The sequence below is a fragment of the Oculina patagonica genome, chromosome 5, assembly GCF_052425735.1.
Source record: "Oculina patagonica isolate OP01 chromosome 5, crgOcupat, whole genome shotgun sequence".
In the NCBI taxonomy this organism is placed as follows: domain Eukaryota; kingdom Metazoa; phylum Cnidaria; class Anthozoa; order Scleractinia; family Oculinidae; genus Oculina; species Oculina patagonica.
This window is the reverse complement of record NC_135762.1, coordinates 13917810-13941549: the sequence shown is the minus strand read 5'-3', so window position 1 is coordinate 13941549 and position 23740 is coordinate 13917810. Positions and strand designations below refer to the sequence as shown.

General features: G+C 37.7%; 3 long non-coding RNA genes across 4 annotated transcripts; all 3 read left to right on the top strand.

Annotated features, from left to right (window-relative positions):
• Positions 1 to 940: 940 nt before the first annotated feature.
• On the top strand, positions 941 to 4223 carry LOC144655620 (uncharacterized). The gene is made up of 4 exons (XR_013571162.1): positions 941 to 977; positions 2621 to 2746; positions 3048 to 3069; positions 3940 to 4223. It is a non-coding gene; the product is annotated as an uncharacterized LOC144655620 (long non-coding RNA).
• Positions 4224 to 5738: 1515 nt separating this feature from the next.
• Positions 5739 to 8232, top strand: LOC144655619 (uncharacterized). The gene is made up of 4 exons (XR_013571161.1): positions 5739 to 5825; positions 6562 to 6644; positions 7180 to 7198; positions 7869 to 8232. It is a non-coding gene; the product is annotated as an uncharacterized LOC144655619 (long non-coding RNA).
• On the top strand, positions 5751 to 22520 carry LOC144655618 (uncharacterized). 2 transcript variants are annotated; one of them, XR_013571160.1, is made up of 4 exons: positions 5751 to 5822; positions 20858 to 20943; positions 21463 to 21481; positions 22147 to 22520. It is a non-coding gene; the product is annotated as an uncharacterized LOC144655618 (long non-coding RNA). The 2 variants fall into 2 exon arrangements; XR_013571159.1 differs by lacking the exon at positions 5751 to 5822 and adding an exon at positions 20319 to 20384.
• Positions 22521 to 23740: the final 1220 nt, after the last annotated feature.

Here is a 23740-nt window from a genome sequence, read left to right as displayed (position 1 = left end):
GTTTGATTTATCGGGGGGGGGGGGGGGGGGGGGTGATGGGGTAAGGTTTCAAAGATAAAATTATTTAGAAAATGAGCTGGAGGGTAATAAAAAAGTTTTAGAGTTTATATTGTGAGGTTTTGGTTTTCGGCATTTTAACTGTAATGTCGCACGCCATCAAACAATAGATCATAATTATTCGTATTCTCGGTATTGGACTGGAACTTGCTCGCAATAGAGGCTCGCATTTGCATTTAAAAAGATTACCCGCATTATCCTCAATTGCAAGCTAGTTCCAGGCGAATACCGAGAATACGAATGTGATCTATTGTTTGATGGCTTGCGACATAACAGTCAAATGCCAATAACCAAAACCTCACAATATAAACTCGAAACTTTTTATACCCTCCAGCTCATTTTCTAAATAAATATCAACAGCGCATCTGGCTTAGCTCATACTGCTACTCTAGATAGAAAGTTCGCGAACTGTAAGATATGCTTGACCATTTTTTTTATTATTCACCAGTTCAAGTTGAAATACAAGGAAAATTTATTGTAATGATTTATTCAGCAAACTGCTAAAATGCATGCTTATTCCAAAAACTCGCTACGGTAAAAAGATAACCTCCACTTACCCACCCTCCCACCCCAAAAAAGATACGTAAACAGACAAATAAATTGTATAACATGGAATAATTTATATATCATGCATCACCTAGATGAAGCAGAAAGTTTATCTGTGGTACTTATAGAATTACCTCACAGTTAATTCTCTGCTTTCCGGCTTCTAACGCTAATCATCCATAAAATGTGTTGTCATTTGTGTCATCATGAGGTTGCAGTTTTTTGTCAAATCACAACTTACTTGCTGTAGTGCTGAATCATCGGTGACGTGATCGAAATATCGACCCTCTCCAAATGTTTAATAATGGAAAGTTACCAAATTTTAAATATTAGTCAACAAGGGTGATACAGAACAGGTATTGGCCTACGAAAACGTAAGTTAGTGCTGGGTTATGTTTCCAGGCCTCTTAATATAAATTATAGTTATAGCGTTATGTAGAATGGTGAATATGAGCTTTATATTAGGTCTCCGGCCTTAGAAAATGAACCCTAGATATGATCAGTTTTCCGCAAATCGCATACCACAAGTTTGGAATGGGTTATCTTTCGAATATATACACATGTGAATAGCGTGAATAAAAAAAAAGCAAATTTCGATTTATTTTAGGTAACTTATTGTAACAAAGCTCATTTATCAATTTAAGATATTTAGCTAATAGCTTTTTAGTATTATTTACATGACATTTACTAAATGTGTTTGCAGGTTTGTTAAATAATAATTTGCAATAGTATTGCAAATTATATAATTGCACAATATTCATCTTGTTTTGTACATATTAATTCATCGAGCAAGTTAAATTAAAATAACCCAGCACTTAAACTGACGCATAATAATAATAATATATTATTTATATTACCAGTTGTAACTCAAATGCTACTACATACCTTATTTTAAACCCCCTGACTTCAATTTCCGCTTTTGTAACATATTTAAATGTATAAAAACGCAAAACCTCTGTAGCGTGGAAATGGAACATTTGGGTGGAAAGCAATGCATTCATTCATTTACAGTTACAATGTGTAAGGCCATATTATAAATCGTTTGTATTTTTTCGCTATGATTGATATTAAGTTCGCAACTGAAGTTTTTGTTTGCTTATTTTGCTGCTTCGTCATTAATTTCCCGCTTGAAGACTGTGTTGACAGGGCTGTTGACAGGCAAATTGATGAAATCGATGTCAAATTTAAGTTTCTATAAAATTGTTAAATACTTTATTCTTCTAACAAGAAACGTAAAATTAAACTGTTTAGACGCGAGAATAATTATGTTTAAAACACAGGAACGTGGTTACGAAGAACAGACGATGGTCACACAGAAAGGATAAGTAATGAGAGAGATTTTCGAGTGCAACTTTTTTCGTTTTAGCATTTGTGTTTTATACAATAAACTAGCCTTTCGCTATTACCGGCATCTTACAACTTATTTACAAGTACAAGTAGTATTACAAGTAACCGGGCCTACCAGCTATTATAATCCATCGAATATTTTCGCTCCGGTGCGATTGCTTTAAAAGCGTCACGTGACACAATATGCTCCAATTAAAAGTGGGGAATATCCGAGTGATATTCCAAAAGTGATATTCCCCAGTCTACGAACTTTGTGATTTATGTTTGCAAGTTCGGAGTGTTCAGCCCGAGTAAATTGTTGAATTAAACATCATGTTAAATAGAACTAAACATTTTGAACCGACCAACAGTATTTTGAACGCTAACAAAATTATTCTAACGTATAAAAGCTTTAAGAGAAGGTTACCCAATCTAATCGGCCTTGTGTAAAAATATTCGAAGGATAATATAAACAATAGCCTCCATTTGGCTTTAAAAATATGCACGAATATTTGTCCTTGGACATTATGTGTTCCTCGAGGCTCACAGTTATCTTTGGAACAAATAATGTCCGTGAACCAACAAATATCCGTGCATTTTTTTCGAGCCAAATGGAGCTATTGTGTATACACTGTCTTGTTATGCTAGCAAGTGAAACCAAAATTGAAAGTTAACTTACTTAATTTTTCAGTTTCATCTGGCAGTGACTTCGCCTTCTATTTCCACTCATTGTTAGATCAGAGCCGGGCCAGCCGACATGTCGAAGATCTTGGTAGTCTTGTTGATAGTATACCTCGCAACTGTACGAGGGTCACCGGTAAGGGTTCATACATGAACTGCGATTCTTCTTTATGTTTGGTTTCACATCCTTCCTTAAAAAGTTTGCTACAAATGCCTAAACTTAATGGATTAAAAAGGTTTCTTGTGTGAAAATAGTCCTGCTGGACACATAACACATATCACCTTCCTTATACAGACACGCTAAACACTTTTAGCCAAGCCTTGTCTACAGCGAGACTATGCGTCAGCTGCTCAAGATAAAGTCATGTATAAGTTTATTTAATCAAAATCTAATTTTTGAATTTAATTGAAACAGTTTTTTTATTTTCTATCTGCAGTTCCCCCAAGGGTCCAGCGGTGGTAAGAGCTAGTTTTTTGCTCATTTTTTTTATTAAGCTTCATAAAACAAATTACTTCTCCTCTCTGTGAATTTTTTTTTTACTTATTCCCGGCTCCTTCCCAGATGAGTACACAACACTTACTTTCCAGCCAAGGTTTGAGAATGCTGTAAAAAAGATATAGCCATTTGTTATGGTCGACTTTACATCATATACGATCCGGATTCAAAAAAACAGATAATTAGAAGTATATGTTTAAAGCTTGATTATACCTCAAGGCCACGAAAAAGCTTAATAGAAAATTTTTATCCAAACGAGGAATCCAAACAAAACTCCGATAGCGAGTTGTACTAGAAAAAAGAAGATACAAAATGATTGAAAATGTGATGTAGAAAAAAAAATATTGAGAGTCAGACTGAACAAAGAAATAGGATATATGTTGCTTCGCGTAGTTGCAGGAGCGGCTCAATGCATGCAAATACATGCAGAGCGAAATACAAATGTTGGGATAGGAACATTAAGACAGTTACACAAGGGACGTTCACATCAAATAAGAGGATGAATAAAAGATAAAGTTAAAACTGCTGTTTTTTTAAGGTGGCCATTTATACGTACGGAGTCTGCTGGTAAATATTAAACTCCTTGGAACCCTTAGTATATTTTGGCCATTTCAAAACAAAACACGAGACAATAGCAGGTAAGATATATCCTTTATTCATCCGCACATCTGATGTAAGGAGCTCATGTGCAGTTACTCGAGTTTCACGCAATGTTGCTTAGTGCGTGACGGCTCGAGAAAATATAAGTTGCTACCGGTTTAATGATGTTGCATGAGACCCAAATAGTTTTACATTTATATTTGGATTATGACCAAATTCAATTTTCTCCACAGGACGGCAGAACTGCAACTGCATGAAACGCCTTCCAAACTGTCAGAGTCCATGTACTTTCTCATCCTGTCCACTGGACTCTACCTGTTGTCCTTGTAACTGTGGTACGTTTGTGTGTATACCTGATGAGAATCGCTTTATTAATTAATAAAGCGTATTAGGTGTTTAAAACTACTTTTATTATGGTCTGGTAGATAAGACATTAAAAGCGGATGTAGTTTCATAATTGGCCTCGGAAAGCTTTTTTACTTTATTTGTAATGGTTGCAACAATAAATGATAAGATAATAAACAAGTTAGTTCATTTGCCTGGTTGCTAAACGTTGCTGTTGTTGTTGTTTTGCTTTCTTTAGGGAATATTCTGGTGTTTAAAGAGACGAAATAGGGAGTTTATTAATCATAGAAATATAACAGTGCGAGGGATGCTCAACAAAAAGTCAAACAAAAACTGAGAAAATAATTTTAAAAAGTTATACGATTTTTTTATTTAACTAATAGTGAACTCCCGAACTCTAGCAACCCTCGATTTGTCGAACCTTCCTTTAAAACGAGGCGAAGGTTGCTTCCCTTGGATTTGCTTTACAACTGAAGTCGAGCACTGCAATATCACTCCCAATTTCTTGAATCATTTTTGCTTCCCTTGGAAGCTCGAGACACCGGGATTCCTCTGTATTTTCTGTTCTTCGCAAACGCTAAATGGCTTTTTAGATTCAGAGTAATTGTGAATACAGTGGATTCGCGGATTGAACCATAGATGATTCGCATTTTACCCAAGCAGACATTGAACAACGCCATTACACATTCGTGCACTTTTAATCAACAACCTCCAGTGTGCATGCTGGGTAATTATAAACATGGAGAGTGAGGAGGGTAGAACTTAACATACACTACAGTGATAAACAGCAATATCAAGATAATGGCTTGTCAAATTGAAATACACGTTGGAAAAGGCATTACAACGTCATTAAGCTTTCAAAGAAATGTGCTTGTGTCTAAACAATTTTTTGGTTCATTGCCTGTTTTAACTCAATGCGTCGCTTGTTTTTTATAAAAATTGACACACTTTTTCAGCCCGTAGACCAATATATGCCAAGACCAAAATTAACAAGTCTTATTTACCCATTTGGGTAACCAAATAACCTAGTTAATTAACAAGCCATATTTACTCATTTTGATGACTAAATGGACCAAGCTAGAATCATGTGCCTCTTATATATATTATATATATAAAAAAGCAGTGGTCACGTAAGAAATGCGATAATGACGAACTTTTCCTGAACACAAAGTTGAAAAGCTGTTAGTTGTGTGGATTACCACCGTAAAAACTCCTAAACTATGAAAGACCAATATAACGAGGCGCTCTTGATTATTCCACATTAGGTCTTAGTTTAATTACAATGCTCTTAGTTGCATTAAGCTGCCAAGAACCAATTAACAAGTCTAACTAAGTAAATAGTCATATTTACCCATTTTTAGCGCTAAATGGACCTTACTTAAATGATATGCATGCTTCCTTTACAAGAAAGCGGTAAACTTTCAAACGTTCGAACATTATGAACTTCCCCTGAATCCAAAGTCCAATGATGGTACTATTTTCTGTTAAGAAGCTGTTGGTTGCATCGATTTTTCACCGTGATAACTGAGATTTAACCCAGGCTACGAAACGCCAATATAATATAAACAATGTGGATTTTTTCACAATATTTGTACTGAGTTTTATCATAATTTTCTCAGCTGTATTAAGCTGCCAAACTCAATTATACTAGATAAACAGAAGCATCCACAGTTAAAATCTACTGTGACTGAATTGTCTCAACAATCAATAACGATCTTTTGCCTTTGGTGAACGTCGCTCCGCGTTTTCTTCAATTTTTAAGAGTCATAAAGTGGTGAGTGGTAAAGTAGAGTCCATTCCTTATTATGTACTGAAAGGTTTTTAAATTTCAAAGGTTTAAAATTCAATGAAAATAATCCGTAAAAACATTATTATGCGTTTAACAACAAGCGTCAGCAAAACAGAATACCGAGTACGTCATTTAAGTGGCAACCCAAGGCGCGAGATACATTAAGGAGTAATTCCAGTAAAATTTGATTTATGATCATAAGATTTTGCGTATTGAGGCAATCAATTGTTTGGAATCATAAAGAAACAAAGTTATATGATAATTATTTAAAAGCGTTACAACATTGCGAACGTTTTGAGAACGTCGCACTGATGGAAAAGAAAACGATTTTATAGCTGTTTGTATGATTCCGTCGCCTTTTTATTCCCTTGTCTCTGCTTGCCTGCTTGCCTGCTTGCCTGCTTGCCTGCTTGCCTGCTTGCCTGCTTGCCTGCTTGCCTGCTTGCCTGCTTGCCTGCTTGCCTGCTTGCCTGCTTGCCTGCTTGCCTGCTTGCCTGCTTGCCTGCTTGCCTGCTTGCCTGCTTGCCTGCTTGCCTGCTTGCCTGCTTGCCTGCTTGCCTGCTTGCCTGCTTGCCTGCTTGCCTGCTTGCCTGCTTGCCTGCTTGCCTGTTCTCTTGCGTTTCAGAGCTATCATGCTCGCTTGGTATCTTACTTGCTTTCTAGTTAGATTCAATTAAAAAACTGACAGTAACATTGCCTTCTACGGGTCTTCTATTTCCAGCGTACTGTTAGTTCGGAGTCGACATGTCGAAGATCCTGGTCGTTCTTGCAATCGTATACTTGGCATCTGTAGACAGTTTCCCGGTAAGAATTCATCTGTAATATAAACTTCATAATATAAACTGTTTGACATCGTGCTGTTATTTCCTGGCCTTTAATCGTGACAACCTTGGTAACATTTTGTGCAATTGATCGTGTTTCTGTTGGTTCGCTTACTCGAGAAACGTTGTCTTTTTATAGCCGTAGACGCTAGACGCTAGCGGCCCTATACACATAAATTTTCCATAATTTTTCTAGACATGAAATTATTCTCACCCTAGCTTCCTTGTACAGAATAACTAGGGCTCGTACTAAACGCATGCAGTAAACAACAGTTGCCCAAGTTTGTCAAGCAGCGTTACGCGCTGATTTCTTAAGTATTATCAAGCATCCATTTTAAAGTGTAACTACGAGCGTTCGGAATGATTTAATTTCCGCACTTTGGTATTTTACCCACGGAGTATTGAATCTCCACTGTTAAACTCAGTGATACTGTCTTAATTGTAAAATCAATCGAAAAATTAGTGAACAAATACGTTCATAGGAAATAAAATTTCGTTTTTTCTCTTTCTCTCCACAGTTTCCAAAGGGACCGAACGGTAAAAACTACGTTATTGTTTACTTTTTTTGGTTCTTTTAAATCAGTTACTTTCAAACTCGCATAAAAAACTCCCTTGTCCCTTTGATACAAAGAATTGATATCGCCTTCACAGTTTGAAATAATTTGATATTATGCTCGTTGAAATTTCGTATTACTATAAAACAGTTAAATTCAAAGAGAAAATTCAGAGAGCTCCATTTCTATACCAAGTGCAAACTCTGAGAGAATGGGTTCTCGTGTTGCTACTTTACATTTGCGACTGACTTCAAGAGTAACGGTGCGATTTGTCTCCCTAAAATCCTCAATTTACACCAAGTAGCCGAGTCGAACATTAAGAATTCAAGTACTAAAACAAAACTTATAGTTAAAAAAACTGCCCATTCACAAATTAGTTCCGCTAACATTCCATACCACGTTCTTTAAAAAAAAACTTTTTTAAAAGATTCAAGACACACGTGAAAAATTATACGTTCACCCGCAATTTTACTCCGCAGAGTTTTAACAACGAAACCCAGATGGACCATTGAGTAGTTTTTTCCTTTCTGTTCCGAGTAAGGTTTTCCCCGGCCTATACATTATAACTCTTTCTATTTTCTGCAATAAACCTTCGTCTCGTAGTTCCAACCTGATTGTTGGCATTAATGATCCAATCTTTTTTTACTCTTTAGGACCAACAAACTGTAAGTGCATAAAGAATCCTGAAATCTGCAGCGAAAATAAATGTGCTGTCACGCTCTGCCCACAAGACACATTCTGTTGTCTTTGCAATTGCAACAAGCCTGTTTGCAAGCCTCAGATTTCGCTAAAGTGGCAATTCCCCGAGTGACGAGCTACTGATGAACATCAAGGTCTTGGATGAATTGCGCCAGTTCATTCAAAATATGTTGTGAAACTGTAAAAAATAAGAGGGGTCTGGTCTAAATACTTGCATAAAATTGTGGTAATCTCACTGGCAAACTAGAAAAAAATCTAGGCTGTCAATTTTGTAACCGTAACTGTGTAAAGCTAATAAAAATATATTGTGGTTGTTAATGAGTTCGTGGATTTTTTTAAGAGAGAGGGAGAAAGAAAAGCAGTTCACGGTGCTTTTGTTTCGTTTCCTCAGAAACGAAACGGTATTGTTTTCGATCCGATGTGAACTATTTACGCAGTGAGGGCAACTATCCAATCAAAAGAACGTTAGTAATCACAATGTCAACACGTTTTAGCAAAGGCAAACAACCTGGTAAAAACATGTTCTTCAAATATCGAAAAGATACCGGCCGGGAAGCCAAAAAGATATTGAGATAAGTTACAAATAGAAATATCTGACGATTGCAATGCTTTTAAGCTTGATTAAAGCGATGTGTTGGTAAAAATTGTAAAGAAAGCCCTTTCTGTGTTTAATTGTTATGTAAACATTCTAGCTTTATTTTTTACCTTTTTGTTGACCTTGAAATTTTTCCACCAATTAAAGCGCTTATAAGCGCTTCTCATCGTTGGAATAGGAAGCTAGAGTAATAGTGGGCTGACTGGTGTCTTGAAGTGGGCGGATTTAGGGACTCTTCTCTTAGTAAGTCTTGAGCGGCTAAGACCTAGTCTAACATAGCACCATTTTCTTCAAAAAAGCGGTTTCAACTGTTAACGTTTAAAAAATTATGTATTTCAACCCTGAAAACACAGTATCAACTTTACAGAAAGGCTCTTCTGTGTATTACCACAGTAAAGATGACTCAGGATCACTTACAAGTTACCAGAGACCAATGTAACGAGATGCTAATTAACAATTACTCCATGAGCGCGCGTTTGATATCAGATGTTTAGCGATCTCATATCCAACAAGCGCGAGTGGAATAATTGTTTTATTAAAAACGCCCAAAGAATTGCAATATTTGAATGGTCTTTGAATGAAATGGTGAATGGTCTGGAACCGAACAAATTATACGCGGCGAGCTAGTACGAGGTCTGGAACCAAGAAAGCTTCCGAAACCCCTTGGAACTCTCAGTCATTCTCGTCCCCATAGCCCTTCGTTTCTCTTAGCCGGCTGGGCCTTGGCACGAGAAAACGAAAGGCTCTTGGAACTCAGGATTTTAAAATTGGTTCGAATTTTTTAATTGGCTGTTTGGAACAAAGAATTCTTAAAGGGAAGTCAAAAAACGTAACGACTCTCATGATTCTTTTGAAACATCATGACTGCATACATGGAGACCGGAAGTCCTAAAATCTAGGACTGAAAATCCTATGTCCCCAGAGCCCTTCGCTTTCTCGTGTCTAGGCCCAGCCGGCTACGAGAAACGAAAGGGCGATGGGAACGAGAATGACTCTTAACATATGGCAAGTGTTACAAAAGTGAACTGATAAAGCGATTGGATGTCGTCCCTAGAACTAATATCCGATTTGTTTGGCCATTTCAAAACGAAACACGCGACAATAGCTGGTAGGATATATCCTTTATTCATAAACTAAGTGCATGACCACTAAAAAAAAAAATTTATTTTTTATTTTTTTATTTTATCCGCACATCTGATGCGAAGGGCTCATGTTCTGTTACTCGAGTTTCACGCATTGTCGCTTAGTGCGCGAAACTCGACTAAACAGTTGCTACCGGTTTAATAAAGTTGGATGAGACCTAGATAGTTTTATATTTATATTCGGATTATGACCAAATTCAATTTTCTTCACAGGACGACAAAACTGCAACTGCATGAAACGGCTTCAAAACTGTCAGAGTCCATGTACTTTCTCATCCTGTCCACAGGACCCTACCTGTTGTCCTTGCAACTGTAATACGTTTGTGTGTATACCTGATGAGAATCGTTTTATTAATTAGTGATGTCTGACGGGATCAATATCTTCGGTGGATTAAAGAAGCGTGACAAAACATGAAATTTATAAGATGTTTCAAAAAACTATACTTTTGTGGTCTGGTAGATAAGACATGAAAAAGAGGTTGTAGTTTCATAATTGGCCTTAGAAAGCTTTTTTGAGTCTAATGCTTGCGTGCGCTTTGCGCATGCGCATTAGACGCTTTGTTATATGAAAAAAGCTGTTAGCAATCCCAAGGGAATGGTTCGGGATCGATAATCGTTCGCTGTAATGTAGAAAACAATGATCAGCTGCAAGAACGGACTCCGTACGGACACGCACGATTAGTTTCAATTAAAAACAGCCAATCAGCGACACGTGTTCCCACGCATAATTTCTTTCTCAAGTCACGATTATTCAACACTTGAACAGGACGAAATAATTTTCCAGTTAAGACATTTGTAAGCTTTTTGTGAAAATAAATCTTCGTTTTCAGTTCAGTTAAGAACTTGTGTTTTCGTCTTACTTAAAAAGCAAGACGTCTTTGAGAAAAAATATTTCGACGGCGACTCGCGTTTATTTACACAATGCGACCAAATATTTATTTTGTTTTAAAAAATAGAAAACTTTACCTCGGTTTTTGTATTTAAGTCATTCGAATTTTGACCAATTTTTTCTTTACAGTGCAAACAAAAACCTTCAAAAATAAAAAGATGTACATGGATAAATGTAAATCAAGTTACGCGACTAAATCAAAATGCGTTTGTTTGGCCGCTTTGCAGTATTACACTGTCCCGGCCTTTGCCATACACTGAAATCGAATTTCATGCTTTTACGACTCTCAGAGATCTTAAGTTCTTCTTACAGCTAGAAAAATCATAAAATGGTTACATTGATATGGAAGTGATGATTCGCGAAATTTGTACATCATGATAAACAGTCTTCGCTCCTGTGTATGGTAGCTCGATAATAATTGCCTAGTTTCCAGCGTTCAAAAGGTCATCATTATATTGACGTGAGCATTTACACCCGTTTTTAGGAAAATCTGTCACTAAGTGCTTACAGTACAATGGAGTAATAGTCACTATTTCAAGTGCTTTTATTGCAAAATCTGTTTCAAGAGTCATCATCAAAATGGTGAAAAATCTGAAAGAAAACGATGTGAAGTTCTTCAACCCTTGTTGTAATGAACATGCTTTTTGTAAATCGTCACGCAATCTTGTCCAAATGTTTAATCGTTTCTGCTTTTACGGACAATACGGAAGAAGTAACATCAACTCCTGTTCATACTTTAAATTTTGTGAAGCATATAACATTTATGACTGTTTCGTTTTCATCCATAATCATCCACGATGCCCCTAGCTTGCTATAAGCATTTTAAATTAAACTCCCGAACACAAACCTCTAACCAATTTTAACCGGCTTACGAAAACCGCGCAATCTGTATCACTATGCCATACGGCATTAGACTCATGTCACCCTTGGTGACCTATTTTTACTTTATTTGCAATGGTTGTAACAATACATGGTAATGTAATAAACAAGTTTGTCCATTTACCTGCTTGCTAAACGTTGTTGTTGTTGTTTTGTTTTCTTTAGAGAATATTCCAGTGTTATACAAAGACGAAATATGTAGTTTATTATCAGTTTTGATATTAAATCATAGACACATAACAGTGCGAGGAAAGTTCATCAAAAAGTCGAAGGAAAACTGAGAAAAGGAATTTAAACAGTTATACGTGCGATCTTGTCTAGCTCTTACCACCGCTTAAAACAAGCCAAAGGCCGTTTCCCTTGGATTTGCTTTACAAAATCGAACACTGCAATTTTACCCTCGTTTTCTTAAATTCTCAATTTTTTTAATCAATTTCAGCTTTCCCTTGGACTCGTGAAAAGTGGGATTGCACTGTATTTTCTTGACTCTTTTTGAAAAAAAGAAAGGAAAGAAACCTCAATTTTGTCTAAAATAATGTTAGATGCAAACGCTAAATGATTTTTTAGATTCGGAGTAAGTGCGATAGACAACAATAACAAGTGCAATGGCTTGAAATACAAGTTGAATAAGGCATCTCAACTTCATTAGACATTCAAAGAAAAATTTTTGTGTCTGAACATTTTTTTTTTATTTCCTGTCATATCTAGAGTTTTTGCTCATTTTTCTCGACGGGTCGCTTGTTTTACCTAAAGCTTTTTAAAACTCAGTTTCGACCTTCAGTCTAATATATTCCAATTCCAAAATTAACAAGTCTTATTTACCCATTTGGAAGACTAAATAACCTAGCAAATTAACAAATCATATTTACCCATTTTGTTAACAAAATGGACCAAGATAGAATCAAATGCCTTTTTAAAATAAAAGCAGTGGTCACATCTGACATGCGAAATTACGAACTTTAATACAGCGTTGAAAAGCTGCTAGTTGTGTGGATTACCACTGTGTTATCGCCTACACTATGCAGGACCAATATAACGGGGCGCTGTTGATTATACCATATTAGGTCTTAGTTTAATTACAATGCTCTTAGCTGCATTAAGCTGCCAAGAACCAATTAGCAAGTCTCAATAAGTAAATAATCATATTTATCCATTTTGAGTGCTAAATGGACCTTACTTAATATAAAGGATATGCATGCTTCTTTTACAAAAAAGCAGTAAACTTTCAAACGTTCGAACAATATGAACTTCCCCTGAACACAAAGTCCAATGATTGTACTATTTCCTGCTAAGAAGCTGTTGGTTGTGTCGATTTTTACCATTATTATATAACTGAAATTAAACCCAGGCTACGAAAGGCCAATATAATATAAACACTGTTGGTTACTTTAAAATATTTGTAGTTTTTCATGATTTTTCAGCTGTATTAAGAGCAAAGATCCACTAATACCGCGCGAAAACAAAAATAAGTGGCACAAAAGTTGCACATCAGAATCATTGATATGCCGCCCAAAGAAAGCCTATGGTAGGCCTAGAAACGTGGTGGGATTTTTTTCTTCAAATATTTCTTCACCCGGTCAAAAAATTACAAAACCGTTATGAACCCCAGTGTCTTCTAAAACACACAAAATAAACATGACTAACACCGTGTCGTAAACTTCGCACTGGCTCATTCGCATTAGATGAAACCCCGTTTTTGAGCCTAGAAATGGACTATTGAAGTGTTTATAAGTCATTTGAGTCCAATCTTTCTTCTGTAAGTTAATTGCGAAGGTCACGGCGAGCCGCTGAAAATCACTAAAATTCGGTTGCTCGAAATTCTTAATTTGGCGCTCTTTTTCGAGTGAGAATTTCTCTACCCGGTAAAACTCTAAATAACTTGAATTTCAGATATTTTGAAAGGGGAAATGCCATTCTAAAACCTAGTGTAAAAATTTATTTCGGGCTCTCTATACGCGCTGAGTGCGAACGCTCTCAAAATACTTATAATTACAAAATTATCTGTCACTGAAACGTAAACAATACCCACATTCTCCCGGCCTGAGAGTCCAAAACGTCTTCTTCTGAGTCTTTCCTTCGTTTTCTACTAGTATTTAGATGTAATCTACAGCAGAAGCTCCCTGTTAAGATCATCCTGAACACCATATCTTCTAAATATCGAGGGTAAAGCGAATTTCGAATCCTATCGCCATCTTTAATATCGATCAGTCTTCAAGCGTGCTGTCGACAACTTCAGTACATCTCCGTGTTGACATTCAACATTCGACCACTTTCAGGTCTGCCATGATATATTTCATCTCTTGTTAAACAACCGTCGAATAAATGTACCCTTCTTGTATCAATCCTTTGATTTCTCGACCGAAACGCCGGTCCGTTCAGTTCTTCATGGTCGGAAACAAACCAGACAAACTGTTGTTCTCCGATGACATGTTGACTAATTTGAAACTTGCGTGTCACGCAATCGCTTTCGTACTAGTCACTCGGTATGTTTTTGCTCACGATTTCCATAAATGAAATAAAAAACACGATGATTTGAAAGATCAGGACGTCTAAATTAATTGTTTTGTGTTTAAGGGGAAGTGGATGGAAAGGGTCGAAATGAATTTCAACTTGAAAAACTTTGCCGGAATTTTTCAAGTTCTCATTAAAGTTCTCGCATTTTTGTTTCCAAAACCGATCATGATTGTTCTTTTAAAAATAACCCAGCCGAGTTGTTGAAAAAAGAACAATTATGATCCTTTTCGGAAAAAAATGTGAGAACTTTAGTGAGAACGTGAAAAATTTCTGCAGAGTTTCTCAAGTTGAAATTCTTTTCGACCCTTTCCATCTACCTAAAACAAGTAGGGGGATTATGGCACAGTTTCGACGAAAAACAATCAAAATAGAAGCCTCTACAGCAGTTGTTTTACAATATGCAAACAACCAAAGGTTAAATTAACGGCAAATCATTTCTGAGCGGCAACGTCTTGTCCAAAATAATATTGTTATCGCAAGTGCTGAACCCACTCCATCACCCCTCCCCCTCTCCGCTACACCTCACCGAAGGCACTCAACCCCCCAGTTGGGGGGGGGGGGTTATTCGGGATTTAAAGTTACGGGAATGATCGAAGGATTTTTTTGGGTTTGAAATTTTCGATTCCGGGATTTTTTGGGTAGCAAAATTTGGCAAGTATTTTATTGGGTGGCTTGATTTAACTAGGGATTTTTGGGGGTATTACAAACAATCTCAAAATTCGTGGCAATGCTTTGACCACATAGTTCTGCGAATAAAGTACAAACACTCAACGTGTTTCTAATGTGTGTTTTTTTGTGTGTTATATCTTATATTCTCCCTTTCTGATTTATTTCGTGGCTTAGAAATTTGAAATGGGATTTTTTGGGGGTTGGTTTTTGGTCCAGGGTTTTTTTTGGGTTTTGTTGGAAGCCTCAGGGATTTTTTGGGTCATGATTTTCGCTCCCATTCGATCATACCCGTCATTTGAAATCCCGAGTACCCCCCATGAGCTCAACCCAAGGTCCAGATCCTTACTATCCTTGCTCTTTTATATCCTTTTGAAGACAAAATAAAACTTCCTTTTCGCTACCTGACGAAATAAAAACGTGTATAAACCATCAATAAAATTGAGGATGTTGCCTTTTTTACGTAGCTCCAGAAGTGACACGTATTTTTACTTTAATTAAATTTTCACTTTCGACAGGGGTCCATTCGACTTTAAATAAAAGAAAACAATTTAGAATATTTAGATAGATCGACTGCCCGGTGTTTGGTGGATTAAAAGAAAAGTAATATAAGGGATAATTCCTTACCCCTTTCGACATTTCATAAAGGGCAATTGGTAGAGTAAAACAGACTATTTCGTTTTTGCCCCTTGTTACTTTTTCTTTCTCAAACTCATTAATAATTCATCAAGTTAAAACAAAGAATATTATAACCGTGACGGTGGTTTGGAAACCCGATCTTAATTAGCATAGATTTTTTACGATTTTATTTCTCCGTTTACTCCGAAGTTTTTGTTTCGATCGAGAAGATATATCAAACACTCGAGACAGTGTTTCATCGGCTATCCAAACACCTCGAATTTCGTCAAAAATACTCCGCTGCGCGTCGTATTTTCAACTCTCTTCTCGGAGTTTGGATATTCCGATGAAACACTGCCTCTCGTGATTGATATATTACGTCAAAATGTTATATAAGAGTAGAGATATGGACGGCGTCTCGGGCTCGAGGCCTCGGGTATAATTACTTTTCCCCGTATGCATGGTACGCGCTGGTCGTAAAAGATCTAAAAGTTACCTTCCTTCTTCATGGCTTTTCAAAAAACTGTTGAAGCCTAGTCCCTGGGGAGGGGGGGGGGGGGGGGTTCTTGACCTAAGTTTAGGTATAGGGGTGCAACTGGAAGTTTGAAACCCTGACCTTGTTTAGGACAATAAAAACTTAAAATACCTACCCTGTGTAGGACAACACCCCCTATTCTAAGACCCTATTTAGGACAAAGGACAACATCAACAATCATTTGCGCTTTATTGTGATTGCGTCCCATACGCGACGTTTGAAGCATTGAAATGCAGAAACACCTATCCCACCGAATAAAATAATGCTTTTTTATTGCAGTGAAAGCGAAAACAATGTAAATACATGGACGACAGTCTTGCAGCCATACCCTGTCTAGGACAGATTCAGGCCCTGTTTAGGACAGGAGCTTGAAATTATATACCCTGTTCAGGACCGAAGGAGTCAAAAACCATACCCTATCCAGCGGCACGTCCCCGTATAAGCCATATAGGGGAGGCCCCCCCCCCCCCGGGCTAGTGGCCCGTCAGGCCGGAGCTTCTTCCAGTTTCAATATATAGTAGGAGTATTTTACTCCTACAAAATAAGATGCTAGTCCATCGCAGGATTATCCTCTCCTTCCTCCTCAACATACACACCTTGGTGGAGACAGCACTGTGGGAAAAAAAATTGTCTTGCCCCAAAACATAATGCAATGATTCCGGCCAGGGCTCGAATACGGACCGGTCGACCAAGAGTCTAGCTCACTAACGATTTGTGTACTTGGAAATGTTGGTTGGTCAACTGGACTGTGGATGACGTTTCCATGTGATGAGTGATAAGTCTAGTTTCAGCGAATGTATACCCTATTCAGGTCTCAAATGCGGCGCTAATTCGCGGGGGGTTGGGGGGGGGGGGAGTAATTTGAGGACACCACTTTTGAAACAAAGCAAACACTGACAACAGACTACTTGCACAGGTACCCGTAGCCTGTGAACAGGCTCTCCGGTAGGGGGCGAAAAGAAAAAGGAAGAGCGGAGAGGGGGCTGGGAGAGAGAGCCTGTTGACAAAGCATGGAGGCAGCCATTCCGCCCCTTTTTATAAACCTGTCATCATCTGTCACTAATCTGTCGACAACGTGTCATCAACTCCGCCTTCTCCGCCTAGATGCATTGGAATGTAATTAGAGCGTACTTGAAAATGACAGCTCGCGGGAAAAAACCGCGCTTTTCTCCAATATGGATCGGAGCGATCCTCAAAAAAAAAAAAAAGTCAATTGTAAATAAAGGTGACGGGCCTACACAGACTCCTACGTTCGTGACATTTGTACTTTAGCCGTTCTATGGTAAGTTCGGTCTTTCGACCTTATTTGCTTCCGACTTCTTTCTGAGGGTACTGTTTTTATTTGGAGGCATTATGTATTGAATAGAGCCGTCTGATTGTGGCCAAGGAAATGTATAGAGGTCATTAGTCCGCGCTGCGTGGTTTCCGTTTGTAGAGTTGAATGACACCTCTAAATTTGTACTCTGCCACATGTTGTGCTAGTTCAGTTTGTTTTGGCTCAATTCTATTTGCAAGATATGCTTTACGCTCTGAAAATGTTCGCCCTGGAAGGACAAGACCTATATGTTCCGTGAAAATGTAAACTACTTGCATTTTATTGACGCCGGGCCCGGCATTTTAATCAATACTGTTGCAAGATGTATTGTCTTATCACGGATTAAATCTTGGTCCGGCTTCGCCAGAGACTGTGTCAGCTTTACTATGAAAAAGCTGAATGTTGGTTTCAGAGAGACCTTCTGTATTGTAAAGTCTATGCTTCTTGCATTATTTTGATCGAGCGCTCTGTCTTTTTAGCTCGATGTTTAGGATTTTTTACCTCCCTTGTTCGTTGCGTTACGTTGGCACCACATGATTCAAATATAGATTTGAAATTTTTTTCACGCGCAAGTCTGTTGACTATTTTGCGTTTTGTATATGCCAGTATATGGTTCAGTAATCTGTCGTATGTGGACGAAATCTTTTAAAGAATCGTCCAACGCACGTTCAAAGAGATCGTTCGTAATTCGCAAAGACGCCATGTTTTCACTTCATAATAAGCCGCATTCCATCGCGTCCGTGTATATTTACGGTGTCGGCAAATTGAGATATGTTGATAAGACCTGTCAACAATCAGTGATTCGACCAATCAGATGTTGCACTAGAATCTCGTGCACGGAACGGCGGCAAAAAAGCTTTGTCCGCAGGCTCCCCCGATTTCCTGTCCCGACCCGACACATTACTCGGCTCGCTCCGCTCGCCGAAAACATCATCGGGAGCCTGCTCGCAGGCTAAGGTACCCGGAAAAAGAAAGAGAGAAATTGGGCTTGGTGTAACGGTAAAGTTCATGAACGGCCTTCACAACAAAACTACGTACTGTAATAATTCTGGACAGAGCACTTGATGATCGAATAATGGTGTAATATATTCACTTTAAGTGTTTTAGAGTTCCATTGTCGGTCAAAGGGAATTCCTCGAATAAGCACCGCATCGGGACTCTTCTATTCGGAGGAGGCGCTTATTTACATTTTGTCCCAAATGCGGCGTTATTCAAATGCTTCGCTTATTCGGGGACGGCGCTTATTCGATGGAATACGGCAGTTATTTTAACTGGATCGGAAGATATGTAGGACTATATGCCGTGAGACAGTTGTGCCAGGTAGGGGCCCATGGTTGTGCCTGAAGAAAAAAGGCAGTGCCTTTCAAATCGTATTGACCGAAATGATCGATCTATTTTTTTTTCGCAATGTCTTTGACCAATCACCACTTACCCAACCACGGGAGGCTCCGCCCCAAAGTGAAGATGTCGTTCTGGATACCTCAATACAATAGTTAACAGGGCAAGGTCTCTGTTTGCTGTATTGCTGTATACCTGTTTTCACAAAAGGACATATGATCTGGACCTCAGGCGGAGTACCGCTCGTCGTCGTGTAGGCAGGGGTTAGTGGGTTAGTGGCGATGGTGTGGGCCAAGCCATCTGTTGAAAATATCATTTTGGCCAAGATTCTGTTTCTTGCAAATAATGGTTTACCATATATTGTTTCAACCTTTAGTTGATTGAGTATAGTGAAACAATGAGCGCTATATTAAACCTTTACATACCTTATTATAGGAAATAAACGATACATGTTATTAACGCGAATTTCAAAAATTCGCGTTAATTTTATTGATGTTAATTAATATAAACACGTTTACTATAAGCATTTAACCAGAACATTTCTTAAATTCGCGTTAATTTTATTACGCGTATATTTTGTTCGCGTTGTTAAAATGCTTCGTTATAGTCCTATAATAAGGTAAGTCTGTTTACGATCAGGACTAGTTTACGATTTTTTCGTGAAGGGTCACAAAGGGATGTTGGCACAGCGTTAACCAGAATATTTAATTTAGACGTCCTGATCTTTCGAATTATCGGCTGTTTTTAATTCATTTATGGAAATCGAGTAACAAAAAAACAACCGAGTGACTAAGGAAAGGGATTGCGTGACACGCAAGTTTAGTCAACATGTAATCGGAGAACAACAGTTTGCCTGGTTCCAGTGCGTTGTTCTTGACCATGAAGAAATGAACGGACCGGTATTTCGGTCGAGAAATCAAAATGTTGATACAAGAAGGGTATATTTATTCGACAGCTGTTTAACAAGAGATGGGAATATATCATGGCAGACCTGAGAGTGGTCGAATGTTGAATGTCAACACGGAGATGTACTGAAGTTGTCGACAGCACGCTTGAAGACTGATCGCTATTAAAGATGGCGATAGGATTCGAAATTCGCTTTATTCTCGATATTTGGAAGATATGGTGTTCAGGATGATCTTAACAGGGAACTTCTGCTGTAGATTACATCTAAATACTAGTAGAAAACGGAGGAAAGACTCAGAAGAAGACGTTTTGGACTCTCAGGCAGGAAGAATGTGGGTATTGTTTACGTTTCAGTGACAGATAATTTTGTAATTATAAGTATTTTGAGAGCGTTCGCACTCAGCGCGTATAAAGAGCCCGAAATAATTTTTTACACTATCTTTTAGAATGGCATTTCCCCTTTCAAAATATCTGAAATTCAAGTTATTTAGAGTTTTACCAGGTAGAGAAATTCTTTCTCGAAAAAGAGCGCCAAATTAAGAATTACGAGCAACCGAATTTTAGTGGTTTTCAGCGGCTCGCCGTGACCTTCGCAATTAACTTACAGAAGAAAGATTGGACTCAAATGACTTATAAACACTTCAATAGTCCATTTCTAGGCTCAAAAACGGGATTTCATCTAATGCGAATGAGCCAGTGCGAAGTTTACGACACGGTATTGGTCATGTTTATTTTGTGTGTTTAAGAAGACACGGGTTCATAACGGTTTTGTAAGTTTTTGACCGGTTGAAAAAATATTTGAAGAAAAAAATCCCACCACGTTTCTAGGCCTACCATAGGCTTTCTTTGGGCGGCATATCAAAAATTCTGAAGTGCAACTTTTGTGCCACTGCCCGCTCGGTCTGAGTCGAAATTTCCTCTTAAGCTGCCAAACTCAATTATACAAGATCAACAGAAGAATCCACAGCGAGAATATACTGTGACTGAATTGTCTCAACAATCAATAACGATCTTTTGCCTTTGGTGAACGTCGTTCCGCACTTTTGTTTTCAATTTTTAAGAGTCATAAAGTGGTGAGTGGAAAAGTAGAGTCCATTCCTTATTATTTACGGAAAGGTTTTTAATTTTTAAAGGTTTATAATTCAATGAAATAATCCGTCGAAGGATCATGCGTCAAAAAATCAAGCTTCAACAAAAAAGAATACGGAATGTGCCATTTAAGTGGTAACTCAAGGCGTGAGATTTCTGATCAAAAAATTTACCCTATAAAGGCAATCAGTTGTTTGGAATCATTAAGAAAGAAAGCTATATGATAATTACTTAAAAACTTTACGACATCGCGCATTTTGTGAGAGCGTCGCACTGATGGAAAAGAAAACGATTTAAGAGCTGCTTGTTCGGCTTCCTCGCCTTTTATCCCCTTGTCTCGGCTTGCCTGCCTGTTTTTCTTTTGCGTTTCAGTACTTTCATGCTCGCTTGCTCTCTGCCTTCCTCTCTGGTAATTTTTAATTATTAAACTGACAGTAACATTGCTTTTTATTTTCAGCATACTGCGGTTAGTTCAGAGTCGAGATGTCGAAGATCCTGATCGTCCTTATAATCGCATACTTGGCATCTGTACACAGTTTCCCGGTAAGAGTTCATACTGTAACTTCATAATATAAACTGTTTGACCTCGTGCTGTTATTTTCCTGGCCTTTAATCGTGACAAACCTGGTAACATTTTGTGCACTTGATCGTGTTTCTGTTGGTTAGCTTACTCGAGAAACGTCGTCTTCATAGCTAGACGCTAGACGCTAGCGACCCTATGCACATAGTTTTTTCCGTTTCTAAACATGAAATTATTCTCACCCGTCCTTGTACAGAATAACTAGCTAAGGCACGTTAAATGCATGCAGTAAACATCGTTTGCCAAGTTTGTCAACAGCGTTACGCGCTGATTTCTTTAGTATTATCACGCAGCCATTTTTAAATGTAACTACGAGCGTTCAAAATGGTTTAATATCCGCACTTTGGTATTTTACCCGCAGAGTATTGAATTTCCACTGTTAAACTCAGTGGTACTGTCTTAATTGTAAAATCAATCGAAAAATTAGTGAACAAATACGTTCATAGGAAATAAAATTTCGTTTTTTCTCTTTGTCTCCACAGTTTCCAAAGGGACCGAACGGTAAAAACTATGTTATTGTTTACTTTTTTCTTTGGTTCTTTTAAATCAGTTACTTTCAAACTCGCATAAATAAAACTCCCCTGTCCCCTTGATACAAAGAATTGATATCGCCTTCACAGTTTGAAAATAATTTGATATTATGTTCGTTGAAATTTCGTACTACAATAAAATTGTCAAATTCAAAGAGAAAATTCAAAGAGCTCTATTTCTATACCAAGTGCAAACTCTGAGTGAATGGGTTCTCGTGTTGCTACTTTACATTTGTGACTGACTTCAAAAGTAACAGTGCGATTTGTCGCCCTAAAATCCTCAATTTACACCAAGTAGCCGAGTCGAACATTAAGAATCCAAGTACTAAAACAAAACTTATAGTTTATAAACTGCCTATTCACAAATTAGTTCCGCTAACATTTCATACCACACTCTGTTAAAAAACTTTTATAAAAGATTCACGTGAAAAATTATACGTTCCCCCGCTATTTTACTCCCCAGAAATTTAAAAACGAAACCCAGATGGACCATTGAGTAGTTCTTTTCTTTCTGTTCCGAGTTAAGGTTTTTCCTGACGTATACATTATTACTCTTTCTTTTTTCTGCAATAAACTATCGTCTTGTAGTTCCAACCTGATTGCTGGCATTATGGATCTATTTGTTTTACTCTACAGGACCAACAAACTGTAAGTGCATGAAGAATCCTGAAATCTGCGGCGAAAACAAATGTGCTGTCACGCTGTGTCCACAAAATACATCCTGTTGTCTTTGCACGTGCAACAAGCCTGTTTGCAAGCCTCAGGTTTCCTTTAAGTGGATTCCCCCCGAGTGACAGGCTACTGATGGACATCAATGTCTTGGATGAATTCCGCCAGTACATTCAAAATATGTTATGAAACTGTAAAAGTAAGAGGGGTCTGGTCTTAATGCTAAAAGCTTGCATAAAATTTAAGTTATCTCACTGGCAAACTTGAAAAAATTCTAGCCTGTCGATTTTGTAACTGTAACTGTGTAAAGCTGATAAAAATATATTGTGGTTGTTAATGAATTTGTGGTTTTTTTTTTAAAGAGAGAGAGAGAGGGAGAGAGGGAGAGAGAGAGAGCCAGAAGAAAGGGAACTTTTGTAACGTAAAAAGGGAACTTTTGTAACGAAAAAAGGGAACTTTTGTAACGTAGGGAACTTTTGTAACGTGCTTAGGGAACTTTTGTAACGTGTGTAGGGAACTTTTGTAACGATCATCGGGAACTTTTGTAACGATGGGGAACTTTTGTAACGTGAATTAGGGCACTTTGGTAACGACTACAAAAAACCTTATCTACGATGAAAGATAACTGACTTCACAATTGTAACTACTAACAGGGGTTTATAGGTAGTATTATAGCAGAAACAAACACGTTTGACTTCTGTTTTTCGCTAACTATTCGTTGTATACTTTTTCAGATTCCATCATTTGGGAGGGATGATTCCCACGAAGAAAAAGACGCAATTTTATTTCGTTAACACAACCGAAACGTACAAAACTTTATTAATAATTTACTTGATCAAAAAAGAGATATAGTATAAACGTAGTAAACAATAACAGTGGTTTGCACTTTGATAATTGAGTTTTTCATTGAATAATACCAAGTACTTTCAGTTACCTGCTATTTCGAAAAAAAAGTTCAAGTGCCTGTTGTCCATGGAATGGTAACAAATTAAACTGAAACGTTAACAAAATTTAAACGTACTAACGCAATTTTGAACTAAGCTCTTGTAATAACGCTAACAACTACAAACAGTTGTTTCACCCACTTATAAAACCGCTGCCAAAATTTGGCACACATCCCTTTTATACTATCTTTCATCTGAAATTTTAACTGATTAAATTTTGATGGTAAGAGTTGAAACCAAGAATCTGGTAACGACGGTGGACCCCCCGGGGGGAACCCAAAAAAGTTTTATACGGGGAGGCTCCGCCCCAAGCTCTTACCCCTTACCCTTTTTTTATACCATTTTGACAGAAATTGCACCCCTTTCGTATACCTTTTACTGAAAAAGGTACCCCTTTCATATACCCAAAAGACGTGACATAGCCCTAGAACAGGACGTTTTCTTGTCATTTTTATGAAGCGCTTAATAAATTAAAATAATACAGCCATAAAGTGGGTCTGTTCGAAATATTTTAATTACAAGCCTTTTAAAAAGCCTAAATGACGGATTTTCATACCCTTTCATATACCTAAACTTGTGAAATCCCTACCCTTTTATATACCTGAAGCCTGAAAAAG